At 40.2% G+C, this 23339-nt stretch overlaps 1 protein-coding gene across 2 annotated transcripts in view; it reads right to left on the bottom strand.

Moving 5' to 3' along the window:
* Window positions 1–23339, bottom strand: part of LOC119657911 (ADP-ribosylation factor 6) — a 77584-nt gene that overhangs the window by 14386 nt on the left and 39859 nt on the right. For both annotated transcript variants that reach the window (XM_038065098.1, XM_038065106.1), the window contains exon 2: window positions 14858–15089. The gene's annotated coding sequence lies outside the window, so the exon portion shown is untranslated. The remainder of the gene's footprint in view (window positions 1–14857; window positions 15090–23339) is intronic.

Below are 23339 nucleotides of genomic sequence, written 5' to 3'. Positions count from 1 at the left end.
GTGTTGGCATTGGGTAGCTCATTTCAAGCCGTATCAGATGGCATTAACATTTTTTTCACTATGGCTCAGTAGTTACATGTTTCAAGGGACTTTTGAAAATTAGGCGTGGTACTATCACAGTTGAGGCAGCGTTGATCGATCATACTATAGTTACACTAAGTAAAGACTGCCCAAGAAAGAAGTGAAAATGCTGTTAATCAAACATTTCAGCGGCCCTTGGTACGAAAATACATATTTATCGTTTTTTCATGAAGTAATACCAGGTTTTGCTGAGAGTAATGTAGGTGATCCTGAAGATCCAGAAAACAGTGTTGATTCGGTGGTTCAAGGAGAAGAGTTTTGTACACATTTTCAAAATTATGAGCCGGAAGAACTAATTGTTTAAATTAAGATTAGTTACTTTATTCGGATTTTTGTTTCGAAATTTTGTTAATTTTTTGGAAAAATACGACTTTATCTCAATACATTCTAATATAACCGAACATTAAAATTCAAGAATATAATTTCTCCTTTTTCTTCAGCCTTTCTCCCGTTCAAAAGCGGGGTCGGTTCGTCGTGATCGGTTCGCGACGATGTTAAATCCCCATCCAGCGTATCAGGCCACCGTTGTTTCGGCCGTCCTTTTGGTCGCTTACCATTCACTGCGATGAAGACCAGCCTTGGCGAGTGAATTCTCGTTAGTGCGAATTTCGCGATCATACAACCGAAGATACCTCTTTCGCAATTTTTCCACGATCGGTGCAACCCTATATCGATCGCAGATATCTTCATTTCGAATGTGATCAAAACGTGTCACGCCACTAGTCCTACGCAACATCTTCATCTTCGTTACCACAAGACGCCGATCATTGTCTTTTATAGTTGGGCAACACTCAAAACCATAGAGTGACAGGACAGATGACATTGTGGTAAATTTTAGATTTGAGACGTTTGCTGATACGCCTATCACAAAGAACACCAGTTGTGGAACATCACTTCATCCAGGTTGTGTTAATGCGTAAAGCAACTTCATAACGCAGTTCTCCATTGGCTGATAGCATTAACCCGAGATATTTAAATCGCTCAGTTCTGGGCAAGTCGGTGCCGCTGATAGTGATTGTACCTGTTTCATGGGGATCGGTCGTCAAAAATTCAGTTTTAACCAGATTCAATCTGAGACCGCGTTGCATGAGGCGATTATTCCATTTTTGGACAAATTGCTCGAGATCACTTTTGCTATTAGCCGCTGGGAAAACATCATCACATAAAGCAGTGTATAGGACGCTGTGTCCGGATGGCGCAAGTGGTTATAGCGCTGGGCTGTTGTAGCAGAAGGCGGCGGTTCAAATCTCACTGGTGGCAGGGAGATTTGTTATGGTGGCTGCATGTCGGATACCAGTAGACTCAGCTGTGAATGAGTACCTGAGTCAAATCATGGTGATCAATGATGATCACATTGGCTCCTACAGTCTACTGTAGTGTACCGTAACAGTCTTGAATGAAGTGCTCTAACACACTTCAAGGCCCTGATGCAATATGGATTGTTGCGCCAACGATTATTATTATTATTATAGGGCGCTAGACGTTGAATGTCCCGTGTGAAGGTGTCTATGACAAAACCAAAGAGAAATGGTGAGAGGACGCTTCCTTGATGAACACCTGTAGAGATACAAAGCGGCTTTCATATAGCCGCCATATTTCGAACTTTACTTTTTGGATCGTGGTAGAGCAATTGAACCCGGCCCTTGAGTTTTTCTGGTGTTGTCGGAGAGCATACCAGATGGCTTCGTGTGGCACACACTCAAACGCTTTCTCTAGACCCAGAAATGCGTGTCGCGGTGTTTTTCCATGAGTACCCGCGTAGCGTGTATTGCCTTAGTAGTTACACAGTTCTTGACAAATCCGGCCTGATTCACGGTTACTTCAACAATTTCGCGAATACGGTTATCAAAAATGCGTTGAAAAATCTTCATGGTATGCGAAAGTAATGAAAACAAAAAGATTTCACCAACAACATTTTTGGAACATCCAAACTGTAGCGTACTACAATTTTCGGTTAATTTGGTAGACGGGATTCTTGAGAATCAGTTTTCAGCGTTTCATGAAAAAAACGTTTTTGGAACATGTGACGTTTGGAACTAGCCCCCTTAATATTTTAACTGTTAATTCTAGGTACAATTACAGAAACTAACTGAAAGTAATGAACGATCGTAATGGGGCTCTGGATTGAATTATTGATTAAGGGGGTCATCCCGTGTGCCGAATCCGAGGAATCGATTTTTTTCTGACACCGATTTTATCTAGATACTATATATGGGCAAAGTGATTTGTCAAAAAAAAAAATTTAACAAGGCACCAAAAATTTAGCTTTTAATATTTTTTAATAATCCTAGTTTGCGGACAGTGGTGAAGTTCGCACGTTAAAATGCCGTTTATATTTTTTCTTTAAGATGATCACAGCGCCCTCTAGCGTGGCAGTAGAAAACCCCCTTTTTTGCAGGTGGGTGCATAAGTTGCTCTGTATTTCAATAACGGGCGATGCTATCATGTTGGAAAAATTACTACGCATGGTCAAGATATTAATCAATATACGATGAAAAATTCGTATTTTTACCTTTATCCAGTTCTTTACAAAAAAACTCTAAAAGAAGCGAAAAAAAAACGACCTTCACACGGGATGACCCCCTTAATTCTTGAGTTTTATATGCGAATCCAAGGATTAATGAATCTCAGTCTACCCTGATTTTGAGAATACAAATATGAATGAATCATCTTGTGCGGTTTTAGTCCTGATGCAATGAAAATTTTGTAAACTCAGTCAAAACTTTTACTGATGAGCTAATTTCGTTAACAGGTTGAACCTCACACACAAGAGAGATTCGTTAAGTTGAGGCAATTGCTTTGAGAACAGCAAATTATTTCCAATATTACAATAATGGAAAGGAGTGACATACATAAATTGCCGATCTTCGCAAATTACACTATTTTCCAACTCTATTCAATATCCACTTGAAAAGTGTGTGGGAAATGGTTCTATTCAATACTATTCCCTTCCGCTGGCCCTTGAGGCCTCTTAACACCAATCTTCAATATTCGCCCTTCCACAAATATTCAAAGAAAATCCTTCACAGTACAGCCACATACAAAAAGGAGTACGTACTTTTGCTAGAAAATCAATATTTCAGCAGATCAAAACCGTTGTAAATGTGTAATTGAATAGGCTGTTCTTTTCCATAGTCATTGCCGAGTGGACGATAAAATATTTCATAATGTTTTACTCACGACATGCAAAGAAATCGTAAAAAGAGTAATATAAATGTGAACGCTGAAACTCTGCCACGGACTACTAGAATTTACATGATAATGTCCTTTAAATTATTGAAAAGGTGCTGCCTTAGGCAATATGAACTTGGTCTGATGTTTATTGTTCAAGAATAGTTGTTCGTCGTTGAAATGTAGTTTCCCTCGACAAGTATCGATTAAATATGAAATGAATTAGATATGAATAACTGATCAGATAAAAATAGATAAAAACAATATCTAGAACCGATTTGGCTATGGTATCTTTATCAAGAAAGCACGTCGTATTCATATTATTTAGAATTCAACGATTCGAAAGTTAGAATCGCTGAGCAAGGCAGGGCACCATGTTATGATTAAGCAACACTTATTAATGTCGTCAAAGCTATCTAAATAGTTGCACATATAAGCTTTTATCATCGGATAAAAGTTGGATGTGTCAGCAACCGGTTAAATATTGCTGTTGGCTTGACATTTCAATATGGAGGAGTCAGGAATGAGACAAAGCAAGATCGATATATAATCATTACATTCCGGTGGAGATTCTGGGTTTCCCTAATGACTCGTCCCAACAACTGTTCATTTCCATTATTCACTCGACATCCAACAAAGTGTTCCACTTAATTCAAATTGTATACACATCGGACAAGTAAATTACTGACTTGCAATTTGCAGTTGTGGACGCATTCTGGGCTATATTCCACAGTACCAAATCAAAATGAATTGCAAGCAATGACACGTTTACTTCTTCATGGAGCAGATCATCATTTGACCGTCACATAAAGAAACAATTCAGCATCCATCCACTCGTCAATTGCTACCATTAATCATTTACAATAGATGTAGCGCTATTGGAGTTACATAAATTGACAATGACTTTATTTGAGAGTATTCATCAAAAACGATATAAGCTCAAATAATGAAATAAAAGTCAGGTGATTACTTGACTTTGAGGCAAAATTTATATTTAACAATGAATTTTGATGGCAGACAAATAATTAATGACGATTAGCCATTAAAGTCGCATTAACCATTTTTGGAGTCAATTCGGTAGCCAGTCTTTTACGTGGTAAAGCAGGGTTTCCTTTATTGACTAGATTTTTCGTCCCTTGTAAAACACTGATGAAGGGAAAAACTGACTCCCGGAATACGATATTTGTTTAAGGGGGCCATCCCTCGTCAAGAGGTATCACGTTGCTGAGTACCACCTATAAGATATTCTCCGCTACCTTGCTAGGCCGGATAGCCCCATACGCTCAGAACACCATTGGCCCATACCAAAGAGGCTTCACTCCAGGCAAATCAGCAACAGATCAGATTTTCTCTCTGCGGCAAGCGATGGAAAAGCTGTTGGAATATGGATATCAGTTGCACCATCGATTCATCGACTTTAAAGCCGCTTATGATTGCATAGCCAGGATAAAACTGTACACGGCCATGAGAGAATTCAGTATCCCGACGAAATTGATAAGACTGACTAGGCTGACCCTGACCAATGAGCGAGGCCAGATAAAAGCAGCAGGATCACTCTCAAGACCATTCGACATCAACAACAGTCTACGACAAGGGGATGCTCTATCATGCGTCCTCTTTAACCTGGCCCTCAAGAAAGTGATCCGTGATGCTGAGGTAAATGCAAGAGGTACCATCCTCTATAAGTCCACCCAACTACTGGCCTATGCTGACGATATCGACATCATGGGAAGAACGACCCGATACGTACAAACTGCTTTCATCCAGATCGAGCAGAAGGCAATCGACACGAGATCCGGGGTGCACATCAATGAAGGCAAGACAAAATATATAGTGGCAGCGTCAGCACCGAAAACCAACCAACCAAGAACATCAAACCGCACTGGTCACACAAGAATACAACTTTGAGACCGTTAATAGCTTCCCCTATCTAGGGTCGAAAATCACAACCGATAACAGCTACGATGATGAAATCCGCCTACGGTTGTTGGCAGCCAACAGAGCCTATTTCGACTCACAAAAACTGTTCCGCTCGAAATGTCTCACCATAGGGTCAAAGCTCTTACTGTACAAGACAATGATCTTGCCAGTCCTCATGTATTCCTCGGAGACTTGGGTTCTTAGCAAAAAAATAAATTGCCAACTCTTGGCCACGTTCGAGAAAAGAATCCTCTGAAGAATTTTTGGCCCTCTACATGAGGATGGAGATTCCGTAGCCTACATAAGGACGAAATCTATGAGCGTCATGTTGTGGATAAAATCGGGCTGAATAAGTTGCGGTGGGCGGGTCACTTAATCCGTATAGATGAGGATGATTCAGCTCGGAAAGTCTATAAGGGCAATATCTATCGTAGAAAAAGAAGATGAGGTAGACCCTGCCTGAGGTGGAGCGATGGTGTAGGCCAGAGCGCCAGATTTCTTTTAGGGATATCGAATTGGTGAATCTCGGCTCAAAACTATATCTGGAGTTCTTTATGAAGGCAGGCCTAGACCGGATACCGGTTGTTGCGCAGTTGGTGACGATGATAAAATAAACAGAAAATTAAAAAAGAAATTATTTTTTTAAAAAATAGAATAGAAAAATAGAATTTCATATTTATATACATATATGTATATGGTTGCCATTCATCTTTTAAGGCGGTCTTCTACAGTCAAGCGTAAATTTCACTTCTATTTTTCGGAATTAACTACAAAGCAACTACTGAAGACAATCTAATGATTTTTGTCTCATTTAATTTGTACATATTTTGACTTTTCAAAAATATTTTTGAAAAATACCCATCGTTTTTCTTATGTCCTTGAAACGTCCTTGCTCTAATGCTTTTCGAAATGTCATGGACAAGTTTGAGGAGCCTGAACAGTCATTCTGTCTATCCGAAATTAAAAAAAAAATGTATTTCTTATTAATGAGTGTTCCGATTACTGCTAAGTGGTAGCAATTTTGATCGCCTCACTCACCCAAATGGAGCCAAAATTTAAATGCGTTTGAGGGATTGAAAGTCCATTACGTCCACTTGATGAGCGGAGCGGTCGCATAACACTAAGCGCTCGAAAGGACCGCATGTCCTCATATTCTCCCTCTGAAATACCTTTTTCACCAGATACACTCAGTCGGCGAAGAGCAGGTGAAGGGGAAATCTAAGCTCCATGCACTGTTCCAAAACGACCCGCGGGGGATGATGTGATCAATGCGCAAGCATCTAGAGGGGGAAGTAGCTTGCTCTCTGTCAATCAAGCTTTTAAGATGTTCCTTGATGCGTTTTATTTTAACTATTACTGTTGCGACGACAGGGTGCATGTAGATACTGCTGTTATTATCGCACTCAAGAAGAGTTCTCTTCTTTGGCATCTTAACGATTACTTCCTTCTTCCACTCTCTGGGAAAGATCTCGAATTCCCGTATAAGTAGCTCTGCGAAGAGACGGTCATGCTCAACGGCTTTACTCCGTTTGAATGCATTGATGGCCAAGATGATTTCTCCTCTTTTTGGAGGAGCAGACCGCATCCCCATGTTATGGGAATTACCCATTTCATCCTCAAGAGGCGGAACTTCACGATACGATTTAGAAACTTGGTGAAGTGTCCCTTCCACCTCTTTAGCTGCTGTTAACGTGTTTCACAGCATCATCAAAAAACCACATGTAGGTAGGTTAATCTGTGATGTAGTATACAGTTCTAAAATCATTGCTATCTGCGGAATATTCTGCTTCTCTGACCAGCGCAATAACGAATGGAACTTTGGCGCGGCGCGCACTACGTTCAACCTCTCGAAATCTCGCGCGTGGTATTGGAGTTCGAGCGCGTTGCCCTCGCAGCGGCGAATAGAGCCTTCAATCCCTTCGGGTCCGCTTTCACGATTCGGCAAAAAGCCAAATTTTATGACGCCTCTTCGGGACGTCATCGACAACCTGCGTAACAATTGAGAAAAGATTATCTTTTATATGGTGGTCTAATGATCATCGATATTCTCAGGTGGGTTATTCAGTTTATCTAGATAGTTCTCCCACTGTCGAGGAACAGCAGGATCATACAAGCGGTCGCTGTTGAACTTGGGGGTCAAAGCTCTCCAACCCTGCGAGAAGTGGTGGACACCACACGCAACCGAGCGTAAGTGATCATCAAATCGTGATCTTTTTCGAGACCCATGTCAGCGCCTCTTTTATTACGTATATCCAGGAGACAACTCCTAAATCTACTGCTGACACGATCAATATTTTGTTAAGCACTCATTCTCCTCTTCGCTCAAAGCGTAAGAATGACCCTTTTGCAAAAAAGGAGGCGATTTGATCGAGTTGCATTGTTACGCAGCAAAGCTTCGCAAAAGCACGTGCTCAAATTCAGGACTTTAATGTGGATATATTTATATTCCACATTCCTTTTTGATTCGATCGCACTGGAAAATATTCTTATCAATTTTAAAACGTGTTCGGAGCAATCATATAGGTTAATGACTTTCCTCATTTGATTGTAAATAATAGCAACTATCAACAATAAACTATTTTTCAACAGCATTTCCCACTTTGTGTTGCAAAAATAATCAGATCCGACCAATAAAACTAATCTCGCTAGCGTGATATATTTCAATATTATAATGAGATGGGTGTGATTATCCCCATCGATTCACGATTTTCATTTTTAAATCTCTGAAAAAATATTGAAAAATAGTCTTCAAGGTATAGAGCAGGGAATTTTTCGAAGTCAATTCAAATTATTCCACCCAAAGGAAAGATTTACATGCGTGGGAGTAAAATACGCCTACTACTCGTATATAGCTATACCATTTGCAAGAATAATATCCGCAAACAATTTAACGATGTTATTCTGGGTCGACTACAGTAAGTTTGCTCCCGGCCTGAATTCTAAGCGATAGCAGATTGACACAAAATGTGGGAACGATTCTACTAGTGTAAAGTGCAAACAAACATGTTTTCCTCTGAAGTCATTGCAAGTCGGATTAGATTGCCCTTAGCAATTATTACACATTAATTTTATAGATGTTTATTTTTGCCAAAACAGATTTTTGAAAATTACCAGAATTAGAAGTAAGCGTGTGTCTTAAATTAATTAACATTGTAAAAGTTGCCTGCATAGATATATGTATGTATACTCCGCAGTTGATGTTAACAAACAGGGTACCAGGAAAAAGTCATTAGTTATATTCGGATGGAACACTTGCGTAATACAAAATCTGCCCATCACACTCAATATACTCGAAAAAGGCTGATAAAATTTGGTGAAAGCATGTGTTCTATGAACCCTTTTCAAGTAACGAGTCACATTTTTTGTTGAGGATGCTGGGAGTCCTGACTCCACACCCACTTGGTGACACGGACCGGACTAGTTGGGAAGCAACTTACTTCCTCTTTTGTAGTCAATGGACTCCTCTTTTTTGAGTTAAACCCAAGCTTTCAAACAAGAACGAAAAAGCTGACTGGTCTGAGACCAGAAATCAAGTTGTCTCCTCCGTCTTTAAAACATGCATACCACGAGTAAACTTAGGTATCAGACAGTGTTGCATGTAATGTGTAATTTTATTTAAAGGAAATTATAAAGGGTTTGTGTGTCCGTGTTACGCAATTTTCTCAGAAACGGCTGTACCTATTGGCACGACATTTGGTAAAAAAGTTGAAACTGTGAACCCTCCCATGCATGCAAAAGAGGGGGGGGGGGGGGGCCCCATATTTGTTTCATCGTATCAAAATCAAATGAAAAGTGAAAGTTTAGTACTTCTTCAAACCGGTATCAGTTCTGACATTATTTTTAGAGGGGTGAAGTGGGATTGTGTTAGAAAGTAATTATTTGTTTCACGGACCCATTTTCAGAAACTTCACAATCGAAAAATCTGAAAAAAATTATAGCGGCCCATACATATGCCACGATTATCCCCATCGATTCACGATATCTGCTAAAATGATGTTAAGAAGTTTTAGAAGGTTTCCTAGAAATCCTAGTGTTATTAACAAAATCATATTGGTATTAACAAAATTATACTAAATTAAATTGATCCTGTGGCGGAGTGATACTTGAATTTCGTTCGACAGAATAACAGTGCCTACTATCTTGAACTGTTAGCAGCGTATATGAAATTAGACATCCCTTGAGGGCGGCCCGTTTATCTTGTTCACGGATCATAAATCTCTCAATTTTGCCGCACTTAACTTTCATTTGCCAGTTTGCTTCTGACATTCAAGATGTGTCCGGTCGTCTAAGCTTTGTCGTGGATCTCTGAAATTAACATCTCTGTCGTAGTCGATTTCTCGTCAATCGCTGTGGCCCAGAAAGGTGACGCAGTTCTTCAGAGCCTGTAATCGGACTCTAAATACAAGTTCAAGGAGCTCACCATCTTCGGGTCACCTTTCTCAATCAATTGCGAGGTCTTCGAAAAGGGACCTAAGCTATATATTCCGACTGCCTCTCGTAAAGCCAGCCATTCACGGTCAGGTAGACCCGTCAATTCAGTTACGCCTGAATAATCCACAGTCCAACTGGTTGCTTGCTGGACTGAAACCACTATCCAAGTTCCGGCAAGCCGGACGACACCATGTGTTGAACTCTGACCATGAAAGGTGGTACTAGGATGAGCTTAAGGCTGGTTTTGCAGCCAAATACTAAAGATTATAGTAATATACTATTATTCACATAATGTGAAAAGATATCGGTATGGAGAGTATTTTGGAGCCTAGGCACGTATAGTGGCACCCTCTTGATTTTTTTCGGATATTTCAGTCGGATAGTTTCTGAGAATGGCTCCGTTAAAGAGATGATCCCTTTCGATCCCCGCACTCCCCACGTTTGCCACGAATGTCAAAACCAAGATAGTACCTATCGAGACCTTCCATTTGATACCCCAAAACACTATCTTTGATGAAAAAAAAAATTACATCTCTTTTGCATGGATGGGTATCCTCCCTTAAATTCCACGTAAAAGGATGTAACTCACTACATGCGTGAGCGTTCACAATTCCCACTTTTCCACCAAATTTAGTGCCAACCGTTTCCGAGAAAAATGCGTGTGACAGACAGACAGACAGTAAATCGATTCTAATAAGATTTTGTTTTACACAAAACCTTAAGGGGGTCATCCCGTGTGAAGCCCGTTTTTTTCACGTTTTTAGAATAGAAGCCCGGTACTGTCGAGAAATGAGCAAGGGTTTCTGACGCATGGACGGCGCCAGGAAGTAAGTAAGTTTGTCCGAGCAAAACAAATAGGTGTCTGCCACAAGATCTGTAAAAATCCTGGAACTCGCAGAAGCTCTTCGGAAAAGTTACATTTATGTCTGTGCTCTGCAAGAAACTTGATGCTCAAAGCTACGACTACGAACGCGGTAAAAAGATGCTATCAACTTATCTACTTTGGTAGCTCATACATCCGATTTCCGTGATGCCATTAAAGAAGGCGAACGATTGGATGACCGACTGATGAAGCTCACCATTATATCGGCTGATCGCACTATTCACTTCTTCACCGTGTACGCACCATAGATAGGGCGACCTGATGCCGAGAAAGATGCCTTCTAGCAACTTCTCGATGCAAAGACCTGCAACGTGCGTGCTGATGACTATACCATCTCTGCTGGCGACTTTAATGGTCATGTGGGTGAAAAGGCAGACGGTAGCAGGTGCCATGGGGGAAAGGGGCTTGGAGTGCGCAATGGGTATAGTCGATTTTGCGGACTTGTATTTATGAATACATGGTTCATCAAACGTTGTCTCATGTTCCTACATTTTATATTGAGAATAGTAAAACGCAAATCAAATATTCTCATAAGATGCCGACATTTTAGCACCGTCACTGATTGCAAAGTCGTTCCTTATGTGACCATCGCACCTCAAAATCGGCCGTTGTTTGCCACCTTGCGAATCAAGGCACCGGTAAAGCAGTGTGAGGAACATGTTGGCGCGTTGCGCATTAAAGGGTGGCGATTTGGTGAGAAGAAAGAAGAAATGATTTCACTTACGCGATTACCAACCATTACGAATGTGGAAAATTAAAGACACGATCCACAAAGCGGCCTTTGCAGGCCTCGGGGTCACCAAGCTAAGTAAGCGGTATATCAACCCAGATACTTGGCTTTGGAATGACCGTGTGGAAATGAAGTTCCGCGAAAAAAAAACGCCTATACCAGCAGTTTCTCGACGATAAAACGCATTCTTATAAATATACCAATCGGGAAACGAAGAAGTGATCGCTGTCACCCAAGCGATCCAATTCAATGCGCGATGCGATGCGATGGCGAGAGAGATCTGAGTCGTCTTGCAAAAGCTGACAGGATATCGAACACTTCTGTTGTGCTAATGACAAGAACGGTACTTTGTTTACTGACCTTCGAACCGCGACGGATAGATGGCGAGAATATTTCGAGCAAATTTCTAACTGAAGAATTTTTTCATCCTCCACTCCACTTCAACACGGGGTTATTCAGGAAGGTAGAACACCATCTAACTGACAAGAAAATACCACAGTTGCAATATGGAAACAAGTCGGAATACCGGAAGCTCGCGCTTCGGGTATAAAGGTTTTGTGTTCATCTTATGTGAGAAACTTCAACGCACATTTTTCTGCCCGTATATAGCTACAAATCCAACATAATCCTTCATATTTTTCCAAACTACGAGACATACGTACATATTACAGCCATAGATATCACGCTCACCCTAAACAAACAAACTGCCTATTACCGAATACTGTACTCATATATGCACGTATATAAATTGATCGTACCCATATTTCCGATTTACTATTTGAATTAGGCACTACCCGCAAAGTTCATTAGCACGCATATATTATATACCTACATGCACACATGTCTGGTTGACGAATAACTAACAAACTAAAACAAAATAATTCTCTGCGACCCAATTCATAAGAACTCATTTCGTTGTGGTATTGACGAATTGATATGTGATGATGACGTCATGCAGGTTGCAGAGTGCACGAAATTCACAAAAAATTGTAAAGTTTCACCCCCCATAACTTTGTTAATAATAGTTGGATTTTCTTCAAACTTGACCAAACTGTGCATTATGTTCTTCATTACACGCATGCCGAATTTTGTACTTCTGGGATGAACATAAGGGGGGTGCCGGGTAAATTTCTAAAATGTGGAAATATACTATTATTAACTTTATTTGTACAGATATCGGAACCGGATATATTTTGAGGCCTAGATTTCGTAGAGATGCACCACTGTGATTTTTTTCAGATTTTTCGGTTGGATAGGTTCTGAGAACGAGACATGTTACACTTTTTGTTGGTCATATTTTGAACCCTCACTCCCCTATGTTTCATCTAATATCAAATATTGAACCAGATTCAAAAAGTACTAATTGAGATCTTTCATTTGATACCCTACATGGCAACATTCTGTGAAAAAAAAATTTCCACCCTCCATTCACATGTATGGGGAGCCCCCCCTTAAACTTAACACAAGATGGCGCCACTTACTGCATGTAAAGGGATCACCAGATTACATATTCTCACCAATTTTCGTGACAATCGGTCTAGTCGTTTCCGAATAAATCGAGTGTGACAGACAGACAGACAGACAGACGGACAGACGGACAGACAGACACCGTCTCGATTCTAATAAGGTTTTGTTTCACACAAAACCTTAAAAAAAGATAGTCCAGTAGAATGTTCACATTACCGTCCAATCCGATTACTTTCCTATACCATGAAGATTTTTGGACGCATTCTTGGTAACCGTATTCACGAAATCGTTGAAACAACCGTGAATCAAGCCGAATTTATTAAGAACGGCGGAACTACTGACGTAATAAAAATAAAACTAGGTAGCTTGCTCCTACTACAATATATTTTAATAGTTAGTAAATACGTATTTCGGAATGATAACTATTTTACTGACGTAATACACTCTGCACGATTACTCATGGAGAAGTACCATGAGAAGCATCGCCCTGTTTACATTGCATTTCTGGATCTGGAGAAATCGTTTGTCCGTGTGCCACACGAACTCATCTGGTATGGTCTACGACAACACTTAGTGCCAGAAGAACTCATGTGCTGGGTCCAACTGTTCTACCACGATCCAAAAAGTAAAGTTGGAAGTGTGGCGGGTGTATCTGTCTCTGTTGATGTTCATTAAAAAGCGCCCTGTCACCATTCCTCTTTGTTCTTGTCATGGATACCGTCACATTGGACATTCAACGTCTAGCGTGCATATGATGTTTTCCTAGCGTCTAATAGCAAAAATCATCTCGAGGAACTTGTCCAAAAATAGAATGATAGCCAAATGTAACACGGTCTCAGATTGAATCTGAATAAAATTGAATTTTTGACAACCGACCCCCATGAAACAGGCACAATCACTGTCAATGACAGTGACCTGCCTAGAACTGAGCGATGTAAATAACTCGGGTCAATGCTACCAGCCAATGGAGAACTGCGTTATGAAATTGCTTCACGCATTAGCGCCACCTGGATGAAGTGGCGTTCCACAACTGGTGTCCTTTGTGACCGACGTATCAACGAACGTCTCAAATCTAAAATTTGTCGTCTGCCTTGTTGTCATTTATGATTCTGATTGTTGGGCGAATATAAAAGGTAATGAACGGCGTCTTGCGGTAGTGGAGACGAAGATGTTGCCTTAGACTAGTGGCGTGGCACGTTTTGATCGCATCCGAAATGAGGATATCCGATCGTGGAAAAACTGCGAGAGGCGTCTTCGATGGTATGGTCAAGTAATTCGCGCTAAGGAGAATTCACTTGCCAAGATTGGTTTGAACATCGAAGTGGATGGTAAGCCGATCAAAACAACAACATTTGAAAGCCTCGCGATTGCATCCAGATCATCCTTTTGATAAAACAAAATGGCGAAACTGATTACGACGAGCCCAGCCCGCTTGTGAACGGGACAAAGATAAAGAAAAAGAAGAGTGCTTATTCTGAAATTAATTTAGATGTATTTTATTGTTTTGTCTTCATACTATTATAGGCGAAGTGAAAATAATGGTGACTCTTTTCAGTGAGTTTTAAGTGATTGAGTCGAAATGACTCAACTTAACGAAAATAGTCTTATTTTCCATCACTATCTATTTGTCAATCTCGCATACCTCCATCAATATTATGAGTCACTTAATGGGAATTTACAACATTCAAAATAAAATTCGATAATCGAAGAAACACAAGTTTCTACATGGAAAAAGCATAAACTTATTATAGTTTTGAATCGAAATGTAGAATTATTAGTGCTAAGTTTGCATAATTGCTTATTTATCAATTAAAACTAATGAACACTCATAATAACAAATTTAAACGCAAACCAAACAGAATAGAGTTGCGATGTTTCATTGTGGTTAGAATTATGTCAGTCCGCTCGAAGTATTAATATTTTTCGAAAATTTAAATTAATTCGAAATGTTTTCAATTTATATTCCATTTAGATACGCCAATTTATTTGGGAATCTCTAATATTCCAATCGCTAATTGATCTCCCAGAATTTGAGGATTTAATAAGCTTTCACTTGAAAGTATCTTTTCGACGCATTATCTTCTGAGAGTAATCTTATTTATTTTGGTTTATTCTTAAATTACTCTTTGAAATCCTTAACGCAATAATAAAATGTAAATTGGTTTTATATTTACCTCAACGCTGCGGCTTCAACCTATAGTTTACAGGGAAATTTTTGGTTCCATTGATCCAAACACACGACGATGACGACACAACGACGATAAAAGGAAAGCAAATTGGAAATTACAAGAATTCGATACGATGCTAGGACATTTGATTTTGCATTATTTTATTTTTTGCTTTTTGCGCTCTCTCGTTGTATTTCTTATTTTTCGTAATCGATACCTATTATGATAGATTAGCCATCTGTGAAGAGAGAAACAACAGATACATTAGATATATAAACTGTTTAAGATATAATCATTAATCTTGATTTGGATAATTGATGCTGATACGGCGTCCGTTTCACTTGAAAACTGTTTAAACCGCAACTCTGTCGTCGAGCGATGTGTGTGCAAAACTTCTTTTTATGGAAATCACGTATGCTTTTGTTTATTTATAAGGAATGCTGTTTACTATTCACTTAATTGAAACACGCTTATCATAAATAAAACCTACATATGTGCACCCATAGAATATATGACTGAGTTCCATGAACAAGTTTTCAATAGAAGTCTTTGAATGCGATTGATTGCATTACCGTTGATTGCTCTGCAGCCTCGGGAATGTTATTTTTCTTTTATCCAACACTTGAGCTGGAAACCTGGAGATTACTTTTAAGGATTGGAATGCAAAGTGTAGCGACAAGGAAAAGAAGGACTAAGGAACATAAACATAAAAGATACACTTAGAAAATTGTCAAGAGAATGGATGGATATGTTCGATAAAAGATTTAATTTGTTAGTATTCGTTGACAAGGGCCAAAGATATCGCAATTATCAAATTGAAAAGTGTGAACTACGATGAGATATCATGTTCTAGGATCCATAGTTACCTTTTATGGTGAGATTCGTTTTGCCACTAAATTTCGAACACAATAAGGAACCAGATGGCTTCGTAGTTGGAGTAACGGATGTATTTCGGGTGGGAGGAATAGTTTTAAGGCGGTAGAGATCACTTGGGAGCCTTGGGTTCTTCCCGTATACCAGCTCCGCGGGGCTAGCAGCAAATTCCTCTCGGCGGGTTGTTTGGAGGCCAAGTAGGACGAGAAGGAAGACTTCAATCCAGGACGGATCGTCGTGGGCCATAATGGCGGCTATCAGCGTCTGGTGCCAACGCTCTAGCATCCAATTGGATTGCGGGTGGTATGCCGTAGTCCGCTGGCGTTTGAATCCCAGGAGTTTGCTTGACTCCGAGAAAAGGGTGGACTCAAATTTCATTCCCTGGTCAGTGATGATCCCCCACCATAACAAGGGATTCACTCTCGACAGAGGGCTTCGGCACAAGATTGCGCCGTAATGTCCTTCAGAGGTATTGCCTCAGGCCAACGCATAAACCTGTCGATGATTGTGAGGCAATACCTGAAACCGTGCGAGTCTCACAAAGGGCCTACGATGTCGAGGTGTAAGGTGTGGAACCGGTTTGTAGTGCGGGGAAATGAGCCCACTTCTGTTTTGCCTAGTGACCTTACACTTCTGGCATGCGTTGCACTCTCTGGCCCAGGAGTTGATATCCTTATTAATGGAGGGCTAGAAGTATTTCTCGGTGACTAACCGATTTGTTGTCCTGATGCATGATGCGCTAAGTCGAGAACCGTGCGGAACACTTCCTTGGGAAAGGTGGCCGGAATGTATGATTGGAGTCCCTTTTCCTGTATTCACAGTAGAGAGAGAGGTTCGAACCGAAGATGGGCAGCTCCCAAAATTTGTATTTGGGGTTCGATTTGAGGCTCTGAAGAACTGCATCATCCTCCTGCGCCTTGGCGATAGCCGAGAAGTCGAGTGAGGCGGAGATGTTAATCTCGGAGACACGTAACAAAGCAACTATGTTGTCCTTGCCGGACACGTGCTGTATGACGGACGTGAACTGCCGTATAAAGTTCAGGTGTCGAAGCTGACCAGGGGTGGCTTTGTCGGGCTTCTGTTTCAAAGCATACGTCAGAGACTTATTTTCCGTGAAGACTGTGAGCGGCCTGCCTTCTAGGAAGAAGCGGAAGTACTTAATGCTCAAGTACGCGGCGAGCAGTTTTCGATCGGAGGTGCTGTAGTTCCGTTGAGCGGGGTTTAACTGTCTAGAGAAGAAGCTCAACGGCAGACAGATTTGATGCACCTTTTGATGAAGAGCAGCACCTATTGCAATGTCAGAGGCATCAACAAAAACCGCTAGGGGTGCATTTTGTCGAGGAAATGCCAAGAGTGTAGTATCAGCCAGTTGTTGTTGGGATTTGTGAAACGCGCGGACAGCCTCTTCAGACTACACAATCTCTCGTGTGGCTTTTATATTGGGGCCAGACAAGTACGCGTTCAAAACGGACTGGCATTGGGCGGCCTTGGGCAGGAAACGGCGATAGAAGTTTAGCATGCCCAAGAACCTCCGCAAATCCTTCACAGTTTTCGGATGCGGGAAGCTTGCGATTGGTTGCACCTTGTCTGTGTCGGGCTGTATTCCGGCAGGGGAAACGAAGTAGCCGAGGAATCTCACCTGTGTCTGGAGAAACTTGCATTTATCAACGTCTTTGGAATGTCTTCTGGAGCTACAGGGATTTGGTGATATGCCTTGATTAAATCCAAGGTCGAAAAGATGCTTCAGTTTGCGAGATGATGCGCAAAGTCGTGGATGAGTGGAATGGGATATCGGTCTGGAAAAGTCTGCGCATTTAGCCTTCTGTAATCCTCACAGGGGCACCATTTGGCTTAGGGACCATATGGAGTGGCGAAGACCAACAGCTGTCCGAAGGTCTGCAGATACCCTGTTACATAAGTTGTTCGAAGTCTTTCCGTGCAATAGTCAGCTTCTGGTGTGGTAGGGGAAGCACCTTCGATAAGATAGGGGAACCAGTATTGTTAATGTTGTGCTGTACATTGTGCTTCACTGGTTTAGAGAGGCTACATTCGGCAGTAATCTGGCTAAACTTTTGGAGGAGGATGTCAAGGCCTACTCCGTCACGGAGAACCCCGGTGGTGGCATCTGTCAGTCCAATTAACTGCTGCTGTGCCATAGTTAGATTTTATGATGAGATTTGTTGTTCCACTAAATTTCGAACACAATAAAGAACCAGATGTGTTCGTAGTTGGAGTACTAAGGTGTCACAATGGAAAGTCGTTATTCAAATTTCCCAGGTGACGACAACATTTGTACTGAAAATAGCCAGGCATGGACAACTTCAGGCATCTGGTGAAAAGGGGTCTACAGGAGAATCAAACAAGAGACGAGAAGACGGCTCTGGAGGCAAAAACCTTCTTGAAAACTAAGGGCCGATTCGATCTGTGAGAACGTTGAAGAAAAAAAAAGTGGCTATCATAGTAAAACTTCAAAGGTTATGTAAATATATGTAATTTACATGGATACTAGTAGGTCTCAAGTCTGAATATGATTTAAATTTAAACCCCCATACGCCCCAAACTACTCGCGAGGTCTGCACTTCCCCTCTACTGTTCTGCACAATGTAGTTCTAAGGCAACTAACTGATTGACTATCATGGGATTCCACTGGATAGCGAAGCAAACAATCGAATTGTCACCCTTCCTCAAAGTCTAACCAATCCGGTATTATCATTATTATCAAGACGTCCATGGGTTATGCCCAGTGCATCGGTATACTCCCTTATTTGTTATTGTTATAATGACATGTAGCAGGCAAGAGTTGAAGAGTTTCGCATTGCTTCCATATTTCAATCTCGTGGAACGATAGTGCAGAACATCTTCAACATAGTATTATTATTGAGGCAGTTCTTCTACCAGAGTTTGGACAATATAGCGAAGGTGCATTTAAAGCTACATATACGTGGGGTGGAAATATATTGGATGTCATCATCGTCAAAAAAATCGTTGTTCATATATACAAATTATGCTAGGATGACTCTTTAGGTTAACAACTTTCTGCTGGTATAGTATCTATCTTCATTATAACCCTCTTTTTATCCAAATATAAAACCATTTGGTTAAGTTCCATGGTTGCGTGAGAAAACAGCCAAGTGTTATAAGGATTGTCGACATATTTCAGGAATGATGGCATTGTCTTTTGAATTTCTTCATTTTCTCCGCTGTTAAAGCAGATAATTCCATATATTGCAGAGATTAGAAGACCTCACAGAATTTGTGAATTTATTAATTTGAAAAACAGTTAAGTGAAATTTTAAAAGATCTTCTTAATTAAACACAGTTTGGGAAAAATAGCTGAAATCGTGATTATCGAATTCGAGTAAAGCAAAAAGGAATCTGCAAGTTGTGTCGAGTGTACCACTACCTACCAAAAAAACGAAAAAATCGCGTATACCCTTGTGAAGTTAGATTGGAAACTTCGAAAAATTTTAGTGAAATTCGAGAGCGGGTTAATCGGAACGAAACCGAGCAAGAAAGAGGTCAAAGTAGCTTTCAAGAGGTGGAGGAGGGACGAAAGTTGCTGCAGAGTGTCATGGACAGCACACTGTTGACCGGAGAGCAAAGACGGAAAAATGAAAACCGAATTCCATTACAAAGATATAACAGAAAATTAACGAGGACAAAAATTGCGAAACTACTATAGTAGCATGGAGAGAATAAAGCCAAAAATATTGGTGGAAACTGTGATCAGCATCACAGCTCTTGATTACCAATGACCGGTTAGGAAAAGCTATATTCATCTATTTGTATGTCTTTCTAAGGTTTAGTGTGAAACAAAACCTTGTTAGAATCGAGCCGATGTCTGTCTGTCTTTTTTTTTTATTGGTGGAAATCCATCATGGATGCGCATTTGGAATCTAGGACACGCATGCCGGATTCTTACCGACTAAAACCTCCCATATTTTTTCCACATCCTCTCCGCGGGACCACCGTTCTGGTGTTGCTTCGCGGGGCGATACGGTTCTTAGCTGTTCAGTCTTCATAAGTTTTTACCACTTTGCGTGGCGTTAATTGCAGTAGTTTGCCTTCAATGCCTCCGCTGCGCGTCTGCTTATTTTAGCTGGTGGTGGATCTGTTTCATCATTGCAACTACCGCGTCTTATGCTGTATCTGACTGCCCCATGTACCTTACCAGATTTTCCACCGTTGAGCGGGTATTTGGCTGTTTCAAGATTTCGCCTTGAGCTTTTGAATCTTGGGCAGGTGAAGAAAATGTATTCTGCATTTTCGGCTGCACTTTCACATGTAAGGCAATCGGGCGATTCATCGAAACCGAACCTATAGAGGTGCTTCCTGTACCCACCGTGTCCGGTTAAGAGCTAAGTCAGATCGGTATAGTCCACATGTCTGGAATAAGCCTGTGTATCCACCGGCCATTCTCAGCCTAGTCCCACGCTGTTTGTCATGCAGCTAATGACTACATACGCTCACTTTGTTTGTTTAGGCTAACTTCATGATTCTCGTATAAAAGTCTTGCCTCATTGGTCCATTATCAATCGAACAGAAAAAAAAAAAATATAAAAAATACAGAAGCATAACTTCTGAATCTTTGTGATCCATTTGCAAAAGATGAAAAGTAATCGATCGACTGCTAGTCTATAATTCTCACGACATTTGGACTCAGCTGACTATATCCGCAGAAAAAAAATTAGTTAACCTGGATTGCATATGCGCCAGCATATGAGACATTTGAAAGTGATAATAAAGGACATTCGTCGAATTTCAAATTTATTTCATTTACATCTAAACCACTGGAATGAATCAAACTCAAATTGGGACGAGGTTTTTATGTCAGAAAATCCTAATATAAGGCAAGAGTAGTTTAAACTCATTTCGGATTTCGATTAACTCAATTAAATCCAATATTTTATCTCTTTTCAAGAATGTTTAAAATATTTTCACCTGGTTAAAATTCCAAAATCAACTTTGAGAAAACATATTTCAAGAATATGTAAACGCGTCCTTCCGAATTAAATCGATTTTCGATTAATATCCGTTCGAATGTATTCCACATAGAGAAAACCAACAATTTGATTGACAGTGATTGACTGGAACATCGTCTACTCCGGCCTTAATTTAGTTTTCCGATGATTTGACATTTTTATTTACATATCCATCCGTTTTCGTTGTTTTTTTACTTAAGCCTATTTTGAGGATTGGTAGGATAATACCTGTTCAGTATAGATCTACCTTAGCAACACTGCAACCAATGATATATAATTTTATACCAAATTTATCCAATCACAAAAATATAGTGATATGATAATCGCAAGCAATTTACTTTCCCAATTGTATTCACCAATCAATCTACTGATGAAATTTATTGGTCTTCATTTTGTAGTATTCTCGACTACATGGATAAAAGACCATACGCGATTCTTCTTCGTTTTTTCCGCTGATTACTGTTATTGCTTTGATGATTGGTGTTTTTAGTACTGGGACCCTTATTATCATCAGTTAAAATTAGATAATAGTTATCTATTTACCAACGAATTCTCTTTATTAACAGTTAATTAGGTCGAATGAGTCAAGAAGTACAATAAAAAGCACTCCAAAATAGAATAAATTAGAATTGAGGAAAGATATCTTCATGTTGCGAATATATTTATTATATCTAAATGGTAAAAGGCGTGCATATACGAGATATCATTCAAAAGTAATGATTATCGATATGAAAAAAAGGTAAAAAAAATTACAAAATTCCTTTATTTTTGTACTTAATCGATCGATACAGTTGGGCATCTTTTTTCTAAGGTCTCAATACCTTTCATCCTTTGAATAGGCATGTTTCTTAAGGGGTTATATCTAGTTAGAATTTTCAAGAAATCGATTTTTAAGGTTTTGTTTAAAACAAAACCTTCACTATCTGTCTGTCTGTCACACGCACTTTTCTCCAGAATGGCTGAACCGATCCGAACGAAATTTTGTGAACATATGGCAACTACGAAATCCCATGCATACAGTGAGTAACATTAATTCGGATGCAATTCAAAGGGAGGCTTCCTATACATGTAAAGGGGGGATGTAAAATTTTTTTTCATCGGGTATAGTCATGCGGGTGTTCGGATAGCTGAGTGGTTAGAGCACAAGGCTGTCATAGGAAGGTCGCGGTTCAAATCTCACTGGTGGCAGTGGGATTTGTATCGTGATTTGACGTCGGATACCAGTCCACTCAGCTGTGAATGAGTACCTGAGTCAAATCAGGGTAATAATCTCGGGCGAGCGCAATGCTGACCACATTGTCTCCTACAGTGTACTGTAGTGTACCGTTACAGTCTTGAATGAAGTGCTCTAACACACCTCAAGGCCCTGATCCAATATGGATTGTTGCGCCAACGATTATTATTATTATTATAGTCATGCGGGGTATCAAATGAAAGGCCTTAATTAGTACTTTGAGAATTTAATATCAATAATAAGGAGTCAAAATGTACGTACTTAAAGTGAGATAGGACTCATTTTCGGAAATTACTCAACCGAAAAATCCGAAAAAAATTAGGGTGGTGCGGTTAGATGAAATCTAGGGCTCAAAATATCTCCCATTCCGATATCTGTTCAAATAAACTTACTAATAGTATATTATCAACTTCTAAAAATTTACTGAAAAACCCCGTTAAATGCATGCTACGACTGTCCTCCTGACATGCATTCTTTTGGTTCGAACCAGTCTTCTCACCATTTCAAGATAACATCATATCTTCTACCAAACAGATGTATGGTGATCCGAGAATCGGAAGGCATTGCGAAAACTAGATTCATTTCTCCCAATGACTCTTTTTTTCAATGCTCTGTGTCCCCCACGTTCATTGTTTCCGCATAGATCTAATTGAATTAGTCTATGAACTGATCTCATTGCAGTGCTCTGAACAAACAAATCCAAGGGCTGCAAATTGGGTAATGCATTCAGAACTGGGGCGGATGTCGTGCCCATGGCACTGATGATTCCCAGACACAGTTCTTTGCAAGTTTATAACGAAAACTCTTTTGTTTCGCCTTAACCCACCACACTACGGATGCATAAGCGAACATCGACCTAACGATAGCAACATATATCCACATTCCTACTTGAGACCTAAGTCCCCATGTCGAGGCAAAGGTCCGCCTACACAGCAGATAAGCTGAGAGCTCGTTTCATCTTTATCTCTACATGTTTGTTCCAAAGAAGCTTCTTGTCTAGAATAATTCCCAGGTATTTTACTTCTTCGGAGAGTTGAAGGATTGTACTCGTCATCTCTGGAAGGCAAAGACCATTCAGTTTTTCTCGTTTTTGTAAATAATACCATTGTGGTTTTATTTGGATTTACTGAAATCAATCAAATCAACGGCGCGTTATGTATTTCTACACACTACTCCGAAATCTCGACCAATAGCCACGTAATCAGCATAAGTTGGAACGTGTATTGGGAGATTTTGCAGTTCGTATAGTAGTGAGTTGATCAGCATACTCCACAGAAACGGTGATAGCACACCTCCTTGAGGGCAGCCTTTCGTCGCTTCCGTTGTTAAGTAGCAACCAACACCCACTTCAACACACAGCAATCTCAGCGTTAGCATAGCGTAGATCCACTTTGTTAGA

Source organism: Hermetia illucens, chromosome 1, assembly GCF_905115235.1.
Source record: "Hermetia illucens chromosome 1, iHerIll2.2.curated.20191125, whole genome shotgun sequence".
Taxonomy (NCBI): domain Eukaryota; kingdom Metazoa; phylum Arthropoda; class Insecta; order Diptera; family Stratiomyidae; genus Hermetia; species Hermetia illucens.
The sequence above is the reverse complement of the archived record's forward strand: the minus strand, read 5'-3'. Positions and strand labels throughout refer to the sequence as shown.